Source organism: Beta vulgaris, chromosome 4 (genome assembly GCF_026745355.1).
Source record: "Beta vulgaris subsp. vulgaris cultivar EL10 chromosome 4, EL10.2, whole genome shotgun sequence".
NCBI lineage: Eukaryota > Viridiplantae > Streptophyta > Magnoliopsida > Caryophyllales > Amaranthaceae > Beta > Beta vulgaris.
Genome location: NC_079205.1, coordinates 50,912,520 through 50,931,843, shown reverse-complemented (window position 1 = coordinate 50,931,843; position 19,324 = coordinate 50,912,520).

Below are 19,324 nucleotides of genomic sequence, written 5' to 3'. Positions count from 1 at the left end.
AAGAGGGTAAAAACGCGGGTGGAATTGAGTCCACCAATCCACTATGTAGGAAGATTACAACTTATAGCTAGCAGCTAGCAGCTTGTAGCTTATACTGAATACACTTGTAAATATTTGTGAAAGTAAATGGAAGTGTTCTAATGTAAGCAATGTTAATGAACTGCCTTTTCCCCAATACTTCTACTCCTATTTATATCCATACATTTATTGTAACGTTGCTTTACATGTTTACGTTGCATAACTAATCTCCTAATATGATGCCATGATCTCCTAATATCAAGGAGTATCTCCACTTCTGCTTAATGACTTTGTCAACCCTATTTTGTAGGCGCAACAGCATTACTTGACTTGGTCTTGATCAATATCCAATGCTCTTTAAATCGAATTTATTCAACTTCCTTCGTTCCTGCTTGCTGTAGCTGCTACCTGGTAACTTCTAGCTGGGACGGATGTATATCCTGCAAATTCAGCTTAGCAAGATTTTTAGGACATAACAATGAGCAAGACTCAGAACATATTGAACATCATATAAAAGCTTAACATTACCCTAAGTGGTGTTGATTGTAATGTTACCTTTTCCTCCTACTTGCATCTGCTTGTCGTTCTCAAGTCGAACATCGCTCTTCTTTGACACATCAAGATCTCGAAATAGAGACTTTGTTCGAGACATATGGTTTGAACAACCACTGTCTATGAACCATACTTCTTGAGATGCATCATCAACAGTGGAATGAGCCATGACCAACCTGTCATCTTCTTCAGCTTGTTCAGTAAAGTTGACCTTTTTTTCTTCACTTCTTTGCTTACTCCAACATTCTGCTTCCTTATGCCCATATTTTTTACAATAGCGACATTCACCTGCAAACTGAGATCGATCGACCTCCTCCACGGCCACGACCTCTACCACGTCCGCGATAGCTACCTCTACTATTTCCATGACCACCGTTATTCTCAGACGTCCATTTGTTGAAGAGTCCGTGCTTACTGAAAAAGGTTGTCTCTTCCTCCTTTTCTTGATGCCTATTCATTCGATCCTCATGAGCTAACAAAGAACCCATTAGTTCATTAAATGTATAGGTTGACATTGTTTTTGACTCTTCAATGGTAGCCACACCATGAATATAGTCCTTTGTAAGGCTCCTTAACACCCTAGCTACAACATTTTAATCACTTATTATTTCACTATGTGATTTCATTTGATTCACAATGGCAGACACTCTGGACAAGTAATCTTGCACAGGTTCATGTTTTTTCATTTTAAGTGATTCAAAAGTCCCACGTAAGGTTTGTAATTTCACAGAAATTACCTTGCTATCTCTATGATATTCCACTTTCAAAATCTCCCATGCCTCCTTGGAACAACTTGCTGATGAAATTCTCGGAAAAATAGAGTCATCCAATGCTCCTTGGATGAATAGCGACACCTTTGCATCCCTCTTTCGATTATCACGCAATTGTTGGTCGGGCTCCGCCGGTTCTGTGATCGGCTCGGTATACCCAGTGACTACCATGTCCCATAGCTCTTGAGACTTGAACAGAGTTTTGAACAATTCAGTATGAATTGATTTGATCAAGAGAGAATTTAGGAGAGAAAGAAGAGAGAAGGATTTACTCTCTGTATATTGATCTGCCTTTCGTATAGTTTGAGAGTGTATTTATATACAAGTGTACTAACTAACTAAACAAGATATGAGAAGTTAACTAACTTGTAACAGAATAACAGAAAGGTTAACAACCATAACAAACTTAATTAAAGTATATCAGCTTATCACCCCCCCTTCAAGTTGGACATGGAGAAGAAACTCCTCTGTTAATTTTTAGATTGTATGAAAATGGGCCTGGGTAACCCAATAAGGAGGAGGAGAGTTTAGCCCATCTTACAAGTTAGGAGGTTCCATCCTAAAACCAATTGGTGATAGGAGGAGTAACTCCTCATCTTATAAAGTGGTTTATTCTATCCTCTTTCTCCAATGTGGGACACTCACAAGTGGACTTTCAATGGGTTTCAACACACCCCCTCACTTGTGAGTGTCCTTAGAAATTCAGAGCTAACTAGAAAGGTCAGAGCAATAATCCTCTTAGGGGCTGGACATCCTGATGTCGAGGTAAATCCTTATCCAGTAGCGATCAAATACCCAGTTTAGACGAGACCCGCAACCCGGACTCTGATACCATGTTAATTTTTAGATTGTATGAAAAAGGGCATGGGTAACCCAATAAGGAGGAGGAGATGGTTGCAAAAGAATGATGAGAGTTTTATGGAGCTCAAAAATATGAGGCACATTAGAGCGTCCATATCTCTCAAGAATTTCATACCATAATTAATGAGAAGACTCAACAAACAAGAAATTTTCAGCAATAGATTTTTGCATTGAATTAATCAGCCAAGAAAGTACCATATAATCATTGTGAATCCATTTATGATGATTGCTGGATGTTGAAGGTGGTTTAACCAGAGTTCCATCAGAAATCCAAGCTTGTTGCGCGCAATTAACGCCATCTTGACACTTCTGCTCCAATTAATGAACTTATGACCAGTAAAAGTATGTGTTGTTAAACACATTAACGGAGAATCAAAAGAAGAATCGATTGAAGATTATCAATCAATTTAGCAAGAGAAATCAACTGAATTTGTTTATCAAAAATAGTTTGATGAAAAGAAGAAGAAATCAGCTACAATCAGCTGAAATTTAAGAAAGAAATTGCGGAATTTCGTTATGAACTACAATCGTAGCTCTGATACCATGAACAATTCAGTATGAATTGATCTGATCAAGAGAGAATTTAGGAGAGAAAAAAGAGAGAAGGATTTACTCTCTGTATATTGATTTGCCTTTCATATAGTTTGAGAGTGTATTTATATACAAGTGTACTAACTAACTAAACAAGATATGAGAACTAACTTGTAACAGAATAACAGAAAGGCTAACAACCATAACAAACTTAATTAAAGTATATCAGCTTATCAAGTTTGCATCTTCAAACTCAATAAGTGATACTTCTCTCCCTTAAAAATTGGAATTAAGGGCGTAGAGGAGGGATTTACACCAGTGCTTGCCATAATTTTTCCTAAATTCAGTTATTTCACTCAATTGAGTTTGCTTTTGATTTTGTCTGTGTCCTCTCCTTGTGTTTGCTCTCATCACTGATGTTTTCTCACACTTACTTTACCAAATTTGGTTTGAGGAAGATGAAAGAAGGTAGCACGTGCCTCTTCTCTTTTACTGGCTCGGATACCAAAGTTGTTGGAAATATTGAGAAAATAGAAGACAAAATAAAGGCTTTCATTCACTGAATGCATTACTATTGAAATAAAGGAAACAACTAGACCCACTCAAATAGGCTCACAAAATTAAACTAACAAGCTACGAACTAGCAACTAAGAAAGAGTGGGTCAACATGATCCCATGTAATGCTCCACTAACAAATCAAATCAACTAACTTCTAATTAAGCTACTATTATTTAGGAATATGATCTTCCACTAATGCACTAACTACTACTTTTGTGCATTAACTATTGATTTTGTACGGTCTAAGGTGAACCTAGCGTATCCATCCACTAAACCATTATAAAGGGAAATGTTGTACAAAACATCAAAATGGATGGGAACGAAGCCCATGTATAAGTCACAAGTGGAGAAAACACAGTTTACATCTTGTTAAACGAAAGATCTTGAATTTAATGAAGATCAAACTTGATTTGTGGCTTGTAGCACTCGAAGAGATACATCCCAAGGTAAATGGTTGTTTCTACAATATTGAAGGATGATTTTAATATATTTATACACCTCTGATTAGTTGCTCATGTTGTAGGAGCATGTGGATTAAGGTTTACCTATGTAAGTCAGAAGTTTGGCCGCTTCTCCAAGTTTGGGGCTTGGCTTGGAACACTCATGAATCAGTTATGGACTCAATGCTATTAAAGGAGTTGTTATTTTCATGTGTGTTTGTGTAAGCTTATGTGTGTAGCATATTCAATATTTCGTATAATTGAGTGATTCAATGCTTAGTCAATTACTTCAATCGAAAAGTTGTAAGTGGAAACTCAATCTTAAAGATATTTTGATTTATGCAAAAGTTTAGTTGTTTTATATTGTTTGCAAGTGGATGGACTTCAAAGCATTTATACTATAAATGGAGGAGGATTGTTGGAACATTTATAGTTAAACGTGTTCGTTGATTTTATCTGATTATTATGCTTTGATGTTGTGGTGTGATGAAACATAGTAAGAAAGAAGGAAACGCGAAGAATTAGGCAAGGAATACATTGCCACGATTTTGGTTCCTGTTTAAGTCCATAAAAAGATTTAATAAGCTTACGCACCTTCTTTTCTTGTTCTTGGACAACAAATCCCTCCGGTTGTTTCATACACACACACACACACACACTTATATATATATATATATATATATATATATATATATATATATATATATATATATATATATGTTATAATGGACGTGAGAGAGAAACAAATTATGAATGCAAAAACAATAAAAACAGACAACAGATTTACGTGATTCACCAATTTGGCTACATCCACGGCAGAGAGAGGGAGAATATTTTATTATGTGAGGAAAACCAGATTACAGAAAGAACATAGTGTTTTTCGTAGTCTAAACCCTAAAATATAAACAACATATTTATATCCCGTCAGAAAAACGCGTTTTCGCGTTTACCGGGCGGTATTTCACTTCCCCAAAACTTCGTTGCGCGCCCGGTCGGGCGAAATCGCCCGAGTCGTAATTCGGTGTCTCGCCCGATCGGGCGAAGAGGCCCGATGGCATCGGGCAACTAAGCATTTCACTCCAGTTCTTCAGCACATTGCGGGCCCGATCGGGCGGCCTCGCCCGACCCGATCGGGCGGAACCCCGAAGTCTTTATTTGACGCATTTTGTCGAACACCTTCGATGCACAATGATTCAAGGCATATTTCTACAAATCTCCACCTTGACTTGAATCCTCTCACAATAACCAGAAAACCAGATGCATTGATCACAATGCCCAGAATCTCCCAAACACTAGATTTGTCCCAAAAGACAACCAGACCAGATTAGTCCCTAAGGACCTCAGAATTGCCCAAGGAGGGCAATTAACAATCACAAACATTGAGTAAGTCCAAACAATGTTGAAACTTACTCTGCGGAACCGGCTTGGTGAACATGTCAGCAGGATTATCAGCAGTTCCTACATTCTTCACCTTAATCCTTGTCTCACTCCTCAGAAAATGATATCTGACATCAATGTGTTTAGTCCTCTCATGATGGACTTGATCCTTTGCCAGACATATTGCACTTAAGCTGTCACAGAACACAGTTGCTTGATCATGATGTAGACCCAAATCACTGATTAACCCCTTTAACCAGATTCCCTCCTTAGCTGCTTCTGTCAAGGCCATATACGCTGCCTCAGTAGTAGACAAAGTTACAGTAGGCTGTAAAGTTGCTTTCCAACTCACCACAGAACCACCAAGAGTATACACATATCCAGTCATAGACCTTCTACCATCTACATCTCCAGCATAATCAGAACCAGAATATCCTGCAACTAAGCAAGCCATATCACCTCCATAAATGAGACCAATATCTGACGTACCTCTAAGGTACCGAAAGATCCTCTTGACTGCCTGCAAATGCTCCTTACCAGGATCACCCATGAACCTACTAACCACACTGACTGCATGTGCAAGATCCGGCCTAGTGCACACCATATCATACATCAGACTCCCTACTGCACTAGCATACGGAACCCGACTCATGTACTCCTTCTCCTCAGCCGACTTAGGTGCAAAAGCCACAGACAAATGACTATTCGAAGCACTTGGAGTATCTATAGGTTTTGCTGTTGACATGCCAAACCTTGATAATATCTTCTTAATATAACCCTTAGGTGACAAGAAAAGTTTCTTCTGAGTCCTCTCCCTATAAATTTCCATCCACAAAATCTTCCTTGCTGCACCCAAATCCTTCATTTCAAATTCAGCACTGAGAAGTTGCTTCAATTTCTGAACGTCTGACTTGTTCCTGGCAACTATCAACATATCATCCACATATAGCACTAAGTAGATAAAAGACCCATCTGCTAGCTTGTTATGATACATACAACAATCATATGAGCTCCTGTTGTAGCTTAGCTTCATCATATAGCTATCAAACTTCTTGTACCATTGCCTTGGAGACTGCTTTATCCCATATAAGGACTTCTTCAACTTGCAAACACTGTTTTCTTTTCCTGGAACCTGAAACCCATCTGGTTGAGCCATATATATCTCCTCCTCCAACTCTCCATGTAAGAAAGCTGTTTTTACATCGAGCTGCTCAAGCTAAAAATCTTGATGTGCAACTATCGCTAGTAGCACCCTGATGGAAGTATGTCTGACTACAGGCGAAAAAATCTCATTATAGTCTACACCCTCCCTTTGTGTGAACCCTCTTGCAACCAGTCGAGCCTTATACTTGACCCCTTCTTCAGATGTCATCCCTCCTTTTTCTTGAAAACCCATTTACAAGTAACAATTTTTCTCCCTGAAGGCTTAGACACAAGCTCCCAAGTCTCGTTCTTATGAAGTGACTCCATCTCTTCCCCCATTGCAGCTAGCCAATGGGTAGACTTCGTACATGTAACTGCCTCCCTGTAGGTTGGTGGCTCATAGACATCCACCTCTTCAGCAACCTGCAGTGCATAAGCTACCATATCTTCAAACCCATATCTAGTTGGAGGTTTACCAAAATTTGTCCTTATAGGATGTTCCCGTGCCAGGCTAGGCGCCTCCTCACTAGGCGTCGAAGATGATGGTTCTTCAGAACCAATGTGTTGATCATCACTCTCATCATGAGTGACTTGCTGCTCCACCTGTTTATCAACACTACTACTATCTGGTACTTCAGCCGACATCACAGTAGGATTAAACATAGAATTTTCATCAAAGACTACATTTCTACTAAGTATAACCCTTTTTTCAGATGGAGACCAGATTCTATAACCCTTAACTCCATTCCCATAACCCACAAACACTCCCCTTTTAGCCCTTCGTTCTAGTTTTCCTTCATTCACATGATAGTAGACATTACAACCAAAAACTCGCAAATCTGAGTAATCTGCAGGCTTACCTGACCACATCTCATATGGTGTTTTGAGATTGATCCCAGAATGAGGTCCACGATTTATCAGATAACATGCTGTATTGACAGCTTCTCCCCAAAATCTTCTAGTCATACCAGCATTAGAGAGCATGCACCGAGCTCTCTCCAGAAGTGTCTGATTCATCCTTTCTGCTACACCATTTTGCTGTGGTGTATCTCTGACAGTGTGATGCCTAGCAATCCCTTCATTTTTACAGAACTCATTGAACTCAGACAAACAAAATTCCAGACCATTATCAGTTCGTAGCCTTTTGATCTTCTTCCCAGTTTGATTTTCCACTAATGCCTTCCACTTCTTAAAATTCTTGAAAGCTTCACCTTTTGACTTCATGATAATCAACCAAGTCATTCTTGAATAATCATCTATGAAAGAAACAAAATACCTGTGACCTGCCAAAGACTCCACGCGTGAAGGACCCCAACAATCAGAGTGGATATAATCCAGAGTACCTTTTGTTCTATGAATGCCCTTAGGAAACTTGCTACGATGTAATTTTCCAAGAACACAATGCTCACAAAACTCCAGGTTTGTGATCTTATGGCCACACAAAAGATCTGCCTTGGAGAGGATTTGCATTCCTCTTTTACTCATATTACCAATTCTCATGTGCCATAGCTTGGTCATATCCCCCTTCTGAACCTCAGACGATGCAATAGAAGCTGAACCTGAGATAGTAGAACCCTGCAGAACATACAAAGTACCACGCTTGACCCCCTTCAAAACCTCCTTTGAACCCTTGCAGACATACGCAATTCCACCACTCCCTCTGAAATTGAAACCCTTACTGTTTAGTAGACTAAGTGAAATCAGATTGTTGGTCATTTGTGGAACATGCCTAACATTTTTAAAAGTATAGAAAATATCATCACGAGTCCGGATCTTGATAGAGCCTATTCCAACTATCTTACAGACTGCACTGTTAGCCACCGAAATATTTCCCCCATCTACCTGCTCCTAAGTAGTAAACCACTCCCTATGAGGACTCATATGATATGACGCTCCAGAATCAAGAACCCACACATCACTATATGTTTTCTCATTTGCCACTAGAGCAAGGTCATCATCAGAATTCGAATTTTCTGCTGCAACAGCAGCAGAACCAGACCCAGATTTGTTCTCATGATGCTTCCTTTTAGGACATTCCTTCTTCCAATGCCCCTTTTCCTTACAGTAGTTACAGATATCATTAGGTTTAGGACCTCCTTTAGAATTTCCAGATTTCCTTAAATTCTTTTTACCATGTCCATTACCACCACTACTACTGGCCACTAACCCAGAAGACTGATTTTCTGTACTACTACCAGATGCCTTATGGCGCAATTCCCTAGTATGCAAAGATGATCTAACCTCTTCTAGAGACACAGAATCTTTACCAACAATGAAAGATTACACAAAATTTTCATACGATATAGGTAAAGAAACAAGCAGAATTAAAGCGGCATCCTCATCCTCCACCTTCACATCAATATTACGCAATTCTAATAAAATTGTATTTAATTGATCTAGATGATCTCTAAGAGGCATACCTTCCTGCATTCGCAGACTAAACAGACGTTGCTTCAAAAGCAACTTGTTGGTTAGAGATTTTGTCATGTACAAACTCTCTAATTTCAACCACAGACCAGATGCGGTTTCCTTCTCCGCGACTTCAGTGATTATGTCATCTGCTAGACACAACATAATCGTTGAATGAGCCTTCTCCTCCAGAACAGCCATCTCAGCGGTAACTGAATCCGTCGCTTTCTTTGCCAACGGTGCCCACAACCCCTGTTGCTTCAGTAAAGCCCGCATCTTGATCTGCCACAGACTAAAACTATTCCTCCTAGTAAATTTATCGATTTTGACATTCACCCCAGACATCTTTCTCACACAGATCGATCACCAAAGCTCTTATACCAATCTGTTATAACGGACGTGAGAGAGAAACAAATTATGAATGCAAAAACAATAAAAATAGACAACAGATTTACGTGGTTCACCAATTTGGCTACATCCACGGCAGAGAGAGGGAGAATATTTTATTATGTGAGGAAAACCAGATTACAGAAAGAACAAAGTGTTTTTCGTAATCTAAACCCTTAGATATAAACAACATATTTATATCCCGTCTAGAAAAACGCGTTTCTGCATTTACCGGCCAGCCGCCCGATCGGGTCGGGCGAACCCGCCCGATCGGGTCGGGCGAACCCTGCCCGATCGGGCGGTATTTCACTTCCCCAAAACATCGTTGCGCACCCGGTCGGGCGAGATCGCCCGAGTCGTAATTCGGTGTCTCGCCCGATCGGGCGAAGAGGCTCGATAGGCATCGGGCGACTAAGCTTTTCACTCTAGTTCTTCAGCGCATTGCGGGCCCGATCGGGCGGCCTCGCCCGACCCGATCGGGCGGAACCCCGAAGCCTTTATTTGACGCATTTCGTCGAACACCTTCGATGCACAATGATTCAAGGCATATTTCTAGAATATATATACATATACATACATATACATACATATACATATATATACATATGTATATATATATATATATATATATATATATTATAATATATATATATAATATATATATATAATATAATATATATATATATATAATATATATATATATATATATTAATATATATACATATATATATACATACATATACATATATATATACATATGTATACATATTATATATATATATATATATATATACATATATATACATACATATATATATATATATATACATATATATATGTATATACATATATATATATATATATATGTATACATATACATATATATATATATATATATATATATATATATATATATATATATATATATATATATATATGGGCATCACATGAGAAATGAGAATGAATCTCAACCATACGATTGTATTAGGTTACAACACTTGTTCATTAGAGTTATACCCACCCCCCTAAAAAAAATTTCGAGACCAAAATATTTTTTTTTTGAGTTTTTTTCTTCTAAATTCTTGTTTTGGAGTTATATCACTTTTTCATTAGAGTTACATTACTTATCGATATGATAAGAGCTATATCGCATAGAATTCATTCTCACACAACAAGAATCCGCCTTTATAGCGTCTATATTTAGCGTCCGATAGTAGAAGTGGACGGTAAATTTAAAATTAGCGCCCGATATATAACAGACGCAAATTAGCGTTTGCTTTCTTGTTTTTAGCGTCCGTTCTTGTAAACAGACGCTAATTAGCGTCCGTTCAGTAAATTAGCGTCCGTTTTGGCAGACGCTAATTTATTGGTCTTACCAAAATCAATCGACCGCTCCCTCAAACCTTCCAATTTTCCTAAATAAGAAATAAAATCCTCTCTTCACCGCTCTCTCTCACTCAATTCTCTCTCACCTTAATTCTTTCCTCTGTCTAACTCTTCATTTTCCTCAGATCTGGTATTTCGTTATTTCTCTCGTTTAGATCTGGTATTTTTGTTCAGTTGGTTGTGGTTAGGGTTTTTTTCGTTATTTCTATGAGCATCATCGCCGTCTTCAAGCATCATCGCCTCTTCTTTATCAGGTATATTTTATTTTATTTTTAATTGTCGTTTGAATTTTCATTTTGGATTTTCAGTTTTGAATTCTCAGTTTTTGGATTCTCAATTTTCGTTTCTGATTTTTCATTTTTGGATTTCCGTTTTTCAATTTTCAATTTTTCAATTTTTCAATTTTCGCTTTTTAAATTTTCAGTTTCTTAATTTTCGTTTTTCTAATTTTCATTTTTGGTTTTAAATTTTCAGTTTTTGAATTATCGCTTTTTATGTTTTTAGTGTTTGAATTTTTGTTTTCAGTTTTTGTTTTTGGATCTTCGTTTTCGCTGTTGTTTTGGTTTGGGTTTTTGGATCTGTTGTTTTAGTTTGGGTGGGTCTGTTCGTGGGGTTGTTCGGGGAGGGTGGTGCTTTCCGGTTCGTGAGTGGTTTGGGTATTTGGGGTTAGATGATGAAGCCGGATGTGATTGGACCAGGGGTGAATATCTTGGCTGCTTGGTCTGAGAATGCTCGACCTACTGGGTTGGAGAAGGATACCGGGAAGACTAAGATTAACATCATGTCAGGTATATTGTTGTGGCTTTGTTGGATTTTTCTGTTTTTATGCTGGTTTTTGATTTATTGTGCTAATTTATAATATTTGAGCTTGTTTCTGTTTTTGGAATTATGGTTGTTGTGTGTATTGAATGTAGGTGATTGAGATGTTTTTAAGATTTAGTATCTACTAAATACTACTAACAATGTTGCAATAATATATAATGTAGATTGTTTTTAGACGTGCATGGTATGTTAGTTTAAGTGATGAATACTTTGGGTGTGTCATAGAGCTGAACTTGAGGTTTAATTATGCCATGGATTTGATAAGAAGAAGCTTAATGTTGGCGATGTCCTTGTTCCATGATTACATAAGAATCTTTTATCAAATTGTGATTCCATTGATGTGCTAGAACGTCGAAATTGCTATGGTCTTGATGGAGTCAACCACACTAGTACTGTGTCATTTATTCCGTAATGTCTGTTTGGAATATCATCATGTTATGGATAGAAAATATTGATTCAATGTCTGTTGTTTCATGTCAAACTACTGTTAATTAATTGGTCTTACTATCTTAGAAATATTGCAAAGGAATGCAGTTGGTCCATCAGAATATGTGACTGTGAGTGGTTACATGATGTCGGACATGATCATTAGTAGGGTTAGCTCTAATCCAGATATAGGAGCATGATCTACAATAGTTCTTCAGGATAGTGTTTTCCTCTGTTTTTGTGCAAAATTCTTAGGCTGTCTTCCTCATTAAGGCACAGGTTCACTAAGAATCTTTTATCAAATCCCACATTCAGGGTTAGCTCTAATCCAGATATAGGAGCATGATCTATAATAGATCTACATAAGAATCTTTTATCAAATCCCACATTCCTAAACTCGGGTTAACCCGACCCAAAACCCAAAAAAATATCGTAATTTGAAGATGCCGTAAAATATATGATGGGGTGGTCGATACTTAGGGTTCATGCTCGCCTCTCTAAATCCCTTGCAATACCCTCCTCAGTCCTTCCCCCTCCTCTCACAGTCTTCCTCTTTTTCTCTCGTAAGTTTCTTCATTCAATTTTTTTTCTTTTCCTATTTTTCGTCTAATCATTCACTGACTCTTAAATCTTTGCTTCTTTTTGTTTGTGATTTTGGGTTACAGAAGAAAAGGTAAAAATTTGAGGCTTGAGAAATGTTGGTTTTATTTGAAACTCCTGCGAGTTTTGCCCTGTTTAAAGTATTAGATGAAGGAAAGCTTTCTCAAATTGAGGTATACTTTTCTTCCTCTGTTTTTTTTGTTTTGTTTTTTTTTTTGTTGTTGCTCTATTTCTGTATAATGTTTAAGTAATATTGCATTTTTTTGTGATTTTGATTTGCAAGATTTGTGGAAAGAGTTCACTTCTGTTGATTCAGCCAGAAAGGTCACTTGTTCTGTTTCTTCTTTTTGTGATATATTATTTAGATCGGTTATTTCACCAAATACCCCCGACAAATCAAAAAATTCACAATATACCCTTAATGTTTTAGAAATGCACCGTATACCCTTGAGTTTTCGAAAACGTGCACCAGATACCCTTTTCCTAACTTCCGTTAGCCCACCGTTAGCATTATTTACCATTTTGCCATCATTAAACCCTAAACCTAATCTAACCTAACCCTAACCCAAATCTAACCCTAACCCTAACTCTTTGGCAGCCCCCACCCCTACCCCTCCCCCTCCCCCACCACCGACCTCCCGACTACCCAGCCCCTACCCTACCCCTCCCCTCCCCCCACCGACCTCCCCCCCCCTGCGCATCCACCGTCGGCCTCCCCTCACCTCTTCCCCGCTGATTTCCCCGCCCCTACCCTCACCGCCGCTGCGCGTGCCGACCTCCCCACCCCCGTGTGTTTGTTCACCGCCGACCTCCCCTCCCCCCTTCCTCGTCGATTTTCCAGCCCGACCTTTCAAATTCCCCACCCCATCCTCCCCTCCCCCTCGAACGCTAGACCCCACCCATCCCCTTCGAACACCGGCGACCATGAAGCTCGAGAATAATGGCTGCGAAAATCGACAAGAATTAATGGCTGGGGAAATCGACGGGAATTAATGGCTAGGGAAATCGACGGGAAATCAAAGGGTGGCTGGGGAAATCGGCGGGAAATTCGAAGGGTTGTCAGGGGGGCTGGGGAAATCGACGGGGAGAGGGTAGGGGAACGACAGTTGAGGGGAGGGGTGGGGGAGCAGCAGTGGAGGGGAGGGGAAGGGTGAGGGAGCGATAGTGAAGGGGAGGGGTGGGGAGTGACAGTGAAGGGGAGGGGAGGGAGTGGGGGAGTGACAGTGGAGGCGAGGGGAGGGGATGTGGGCCTGGCTTGGGGTGGAGGGGAAGGGGAGGGGGTAGGGGCTGCCATGGTGTTAGGGTTAGGGGTGGGTTAGGGTTAGAGTTAGGGTTAGGGTTTATGCTTAAAGTTAGAGTTAGAGTTAGGGTTAGATTAGAATTAGGGTTTATGGTTATTAATGGCAAAATGGTAAATAAAGCTAACGGTGAGCTAACGGTGAGTTAATGGAAGTTAGGAAAAGGGTATCTGGTGCACGTTTTCGAAAACCCAAGGGTATACGGTGCATTTTTGAAACATTGAGGGTATATTGTGAATATTTTGATTTGTCGGGGGTATTTGGTGAAAAAACCGTATTTAGATTATTGCAAATTTGGAATAATGGTTTTGTGGTTTTTTTTGAGGGTATATGTGAAAGTTGGTTAAAGATAGATGTGTTAGACAATTATTCCTGCGATTCAAAAGTTTAATTTATATATCAGAACCTTTGTGTATTTAATATTTTTGATGAAAAGTGAGGAGAGCAGGGGTTTGAGATGGAACTCGTTAGTCAACATGCTTATACAGAAATGAAAATATTGATGGATGCATAATACTATATATCTTCAATAATTTCATCCACTATGATCCAGGCATTTGCCTGGTTTAACGGATATGTTTTTCGATATTTGTTCAGACCAGGCATTTGTTTCAGATTTATTTAGTTATTCATATAATTTTTGTTAATAATTGTTTTTTTCTAGTTAATTTCATTAATTTTTTTTGTTTTTGTTGATTTGCAGGGTTATGAGATTTGCGTTTGAGTTCCAGATTTGAAGTTGGTTTCGATCCAGATGCCAGATTTAAAGTCCGTTTTGGTTCTAGATTTTTGTTGTGGAGTTTAAAGTGTACATGTAATTATATGAGATTTGTATTAGATTTTGTTCTAAGTATACTAGAATTTAGTTCTAGAATATTTTTTCACTTGTAATTACATTTATTATCAATAATAATTGAATTGATTAATTTGTTTGCCTTAATAAAAAAAGTATTGTATTTGCATCATTCCATATCTTATTACATTTAAAAAACTATTACATTTAATACTAGTTAACCAAAAGAAAAAAAAAATTGCAAATGCGTACCAAAAAGGAAAAAGAAAGCACAAATGCGTATTTGAGAAAACGGTCGCTAATTAGCGACTGCTGGCTCGCGGTCGCTAATTAGCGAATGCCATGGCGGTCGCTAATTAGCGTCAGCAGCTCTAAACGGTCGCTAATTAGCGACTGCATAGGAAACGGTCGCTAAATTTTAAATATCAGACGCTAATTTTTTAGCGTCCGCTTTTAGCGACCAAGGGTTTTGCATTAGCCATTTAGCGTCCGTTGGCGGACGCTAATATATTTAGCTTCCGATTCCGCGTTTTTAGCGTCTGATTTTTGCGGACGCTAAAGGCTGACATTCTTGTTGTGTCTTTCTCACGTAAGTATGCATTCTCATATAAACTCACTTCTATATATATATATATATATATATATATTATATATATATATATATATATATATATATATAGAAGTATATATATAATCGTTTCGTATATGATAACATATAACAGATGTCAGAATATATAAAGAATGTTGGATAAGGTGAGATCTAAGTCTGGGGATGGCATACGAGTCGTGTCAGTTGGACTGAATTCACATCCAGATCCATAATTTTTGCATGGATCGACGTCCGAATTGGATTCGCTAGATTCTTAAAGTTTAGATCCTGAGCAAAATACACTGGACTCACAGATTTATAGATTTGGATCTGGATCCATTTGAAAAACATTATAAAAAAATATTGCCTTAAAGGTCAATTATTATCTTTTTAGTTCAATCTACATTTTACAACACAAGAACATTGAGAATACCACCTTAGTTATCATATGAGTACATTATCAAAACTATATGTGCATTGATATATTTCATAACAGAAAATAGATCAACAAGTCGGATCTGGATCCCAAAAATGAGATCCGGATCCAGATCCAATTCATCCAACCTGAATTTCAGTGATGCATATCCTATATAGGATCCCAAGCCATGCCTAGATGTACATTGTCATTAACTGCACGTCATTAATGGCAGTGTGGCATGATTTGTAATAGACAGACCTTCGTATACAAACTAGAACATGTTATACATTGTCTTAAAGCATGTTATACGCTGTTTTTATAACATGTTGTACATTGTCTAAGAACATTACATATGTATATTGTTTGAGAGCATGATGTATATTATTTTAGAACATGTTTTACATTATTATGGAACAACTAACGAGCAATATTGATGAATTCTGATCAGTGATAATATGAGTACTGGAAGAATTGAGAGGTAGTGTAATTATGACGTAGAAGAGAGAGAGTTATCGGAGGGAGACACTATGCATGGCCACTATGGAAGAAGACGACGAAGAAGAGAGATAATCTGAGTGAGTAGTCAATGAGGAGGGTCCATAGAAGAGAGAGAATTAATGTTAGGATAAGAATTTGGAGGTTTTGGGGGAAAATCGGAGGAAAAAGATGAAAGCGTTGAGGGATAGTTATTGAGGACAGAAAACAAATAGACTTTTACATAATATATCAATTCAACAAAAGTAAGTCAATTACAAAAATTTGATGAATAATCTTGTTGAATTTGTGAACAGATTAGTTCAATTTGAGCTTCAAATTTTCAAGGAGCCTACTTGAAGAGAGGCATTGGATATTTTTAAGAAGAGACATGTCTGAAAGAATATTTAGAACAGCATGCTTTGGATATTAGAACTTGTCATTGTTGAAATTTAAGAACATCTAGATGTGTTCTCACATAGTCACATATTTAGTGTTCTCACATAAAATATGTATTTTCACATGAGGCTTCCCATATATGAGTAGTAGTCTTACATGCACGCAATGTGTGCGATAACGTGTGATAACAAATGAAGTACAAAATAAAATTAATTGGGTAAAAAAACTGTCTTTACATTTTATTTTCTCAAAAAACTGATGTTCAGTTTAAATGTCATACTTTTCCCTCCTTTCTTCATTCAAATAAAACAATTAATATTCTCTATTTTTTTTCTTTTTTTTCCTTTTTCTATTTTTTAGTGTCCCCTATATATTGCCTTATATAATAGAGATGGTTGAAACATATATGATATGTGGATAGGTTCAAGTGGATCAAATTGATCTAGTCGCTCCTCTTGTACCAGGGAGTTCCCTTAATTACCAGATTACCACATATATATACACGCACTAATACACACGTTCATATTGAAAACTCGCACCATATATCTCTATTCTATATGGGAAGAGGGATAGGACACCAAAATATCAAAAACCTAATTTTACCCCCATTATTCTAACTACTTACTTTAATTAAAAGAAAATAAAAAATAAAAAAAAAAACTACCTAATTAATTTAAAAAATAAAAGAAACATTACAAAAACAAAACCATCAACAATTCAAATATCCCTAATTTATTAGATATAATTAATAATTAAATTAATTTTTTACCTCTTCTAAAAAAATAATTTTCCACGTATTTTCACACGCATCGCGTGCATATAAAAACTAGTATATATATATGCACACACGTTAATGTTTCAAATTCGCACCTGAGCATTTGGGCACCACGTTTAAGGGATTTTTAAACTTGTGATGGAAGCGGAACTTGTATGAGTCCAGCATTTGTAAAACAAGATCTTCCCACCCGTTCTTTACTGCAAGGTAAAGAGGAGAACAACCATCTTCGTCACATGAAGCAGTCTCGTTCGGGTCAACAGACAGCAAATATATTGCTACTTCCTTGCGCTTTTCCTTGATCGCAATATGCAGCGGCATCTCTTTCTTGTTATTTATGGCGCTCCATGGATGTTGGCACGGCTGAACTGTGCCCTCTTGTGACTGTTCAAGGTCATTACAAGCACATTTATAGGCATCCACAAGTTTTTCGGAAATATCTTTATCCTCCAATTCTGCAGCTTCATGAAGAGGATTCATGCCTTTCTCGTTCCTTCTACATATTAGTTGTAGTCTCTCTCTTGGCTGTACATCATTAGCTAAAGCTTGCTCAATGGGGGGAATATTGTTGCCCCCGGTTATCCGATCCCCCGTTGCTGCTGTGCTTGCTTGCATGGGGGTTTGTTCTCTAATAGTGACAATTTTTAGAATACTTTGTGGCTCAGCTCTGAAGCATATACTTATATTTAGTGAATGAAGTAGCAAATATAACAAGTAGAAGTATATAACCTGCTATATAGGAGTAGTAGAATGTTACAAAATTTCCAAGATAATTATTGCAATGGATTATTACTGCAGTGCTCTCAGCTCTGCGGTTGAAAATCATCGTTTACTTTTCTTGAATTATCTTTTTCGTCCTTAGTGGCGGGCCTGGCGGCTAATCCGTCGGAAAGCTGCCAAATTGCCACTGTCCAATAAGTTCAACTTTTGGGTGAAATTGTCGGTCGCGAGGAGCGTGACTCGCATAATCCATTTTCACAGAAGACAAAATTCCATAAACCAAACGTACTGCATGCGGTACTGGTACATCGGCCCTTTTTTCTTTTCTTTTGTGTTTTCCTTTTTAAAACTATGGTTATGGATCTCATTTTTAAAAAAAAGTAAAGCGGCAATAATATGAAGTACTAATGTAAATCAAGATCCACCAAATTAAAGTTAACAAACTTTAGGAAAAAGAACACATAGAAACTACTTCTAAACCCGCCCTCTTATTATAATTTTTGGTTAACTAAAACGATATATAAATAGGTTAAAGTTTAGCTAGAGAAGCTAGGAGAGGGATCTATGATCCCATCATTACAAGATCAGCATAGTTGTTCAAAAGTAATATTCTCGACCTTAATGTCTAACTTCACCCATGGGACTATACAAAATTGGCAGAAAAATCCCACCTCCCACTTCCTTCACGACTTATTCTTGCTAAGATGTCAGCCTCACACACTTGGTCCCGAGCCACTTTTTACAGCTTGATGTGACCCTCTCTCTATAATAGTTGGCTGCGAACATTAGTATGATTATTATATGGATCTCTTATCCTTGTACTTTCATTTATACAATCCACTGTTATCAAAGAATCTGATCAAAACAATGCAATTCTTCCAATGATTCGCTTCAATTCATATCAATGTTTCATATATGGCAAGGCTTTCTGCAAGGCTGGCATCACTACACACCAAATTACCATAAAAACCTCCCATCCACTGGCCATATTTACTCCTACAAATTGCTCCCATTCTTGCATGAAGGTTAGTAGTACAAAAAGAGGCATCGACTGATATAGTAAATCATGGGTCAAGGAGATTTGAAATGGTTGTTGGAGATTAGGGTTTGAGGATAAGATAGTCTTGATATGAGCTGACTATTGAAGACCCAAAGATTCCTTCTAATCCAGATTTTCCAATAGAGAAAGCTGAATCAGGTGGCCCAAGAAATGCTATTATGATTTTTATACTCACATTAGAGTTAATATTAGAGGTAATCCAAGTTTTAAAGTCCAAGGAGAATTTCTTTTAGGGGAGGTCACATTTACTCCACGTTTCTTTTGCTCTTACACATTCTCTAAGGACATGAGTATTCGTTGTAGGAACTGTTTGGCATAATGGGCATATAGGGCTAGTAGTTACCTTCCTTACATGAAGGTTAGATCTAGTGGGGATGCCATCCTAAATACCAGCCCATAAAAAAATGTTGGATTTTGGGATGACAAGGGGCCTCCAAAAACTACTCCAATCCCAATCGATCTGCCACAAAGAGAGGTATGTAGTCCTTTCCCACTCATTGTTGTAAACTAACAATGAG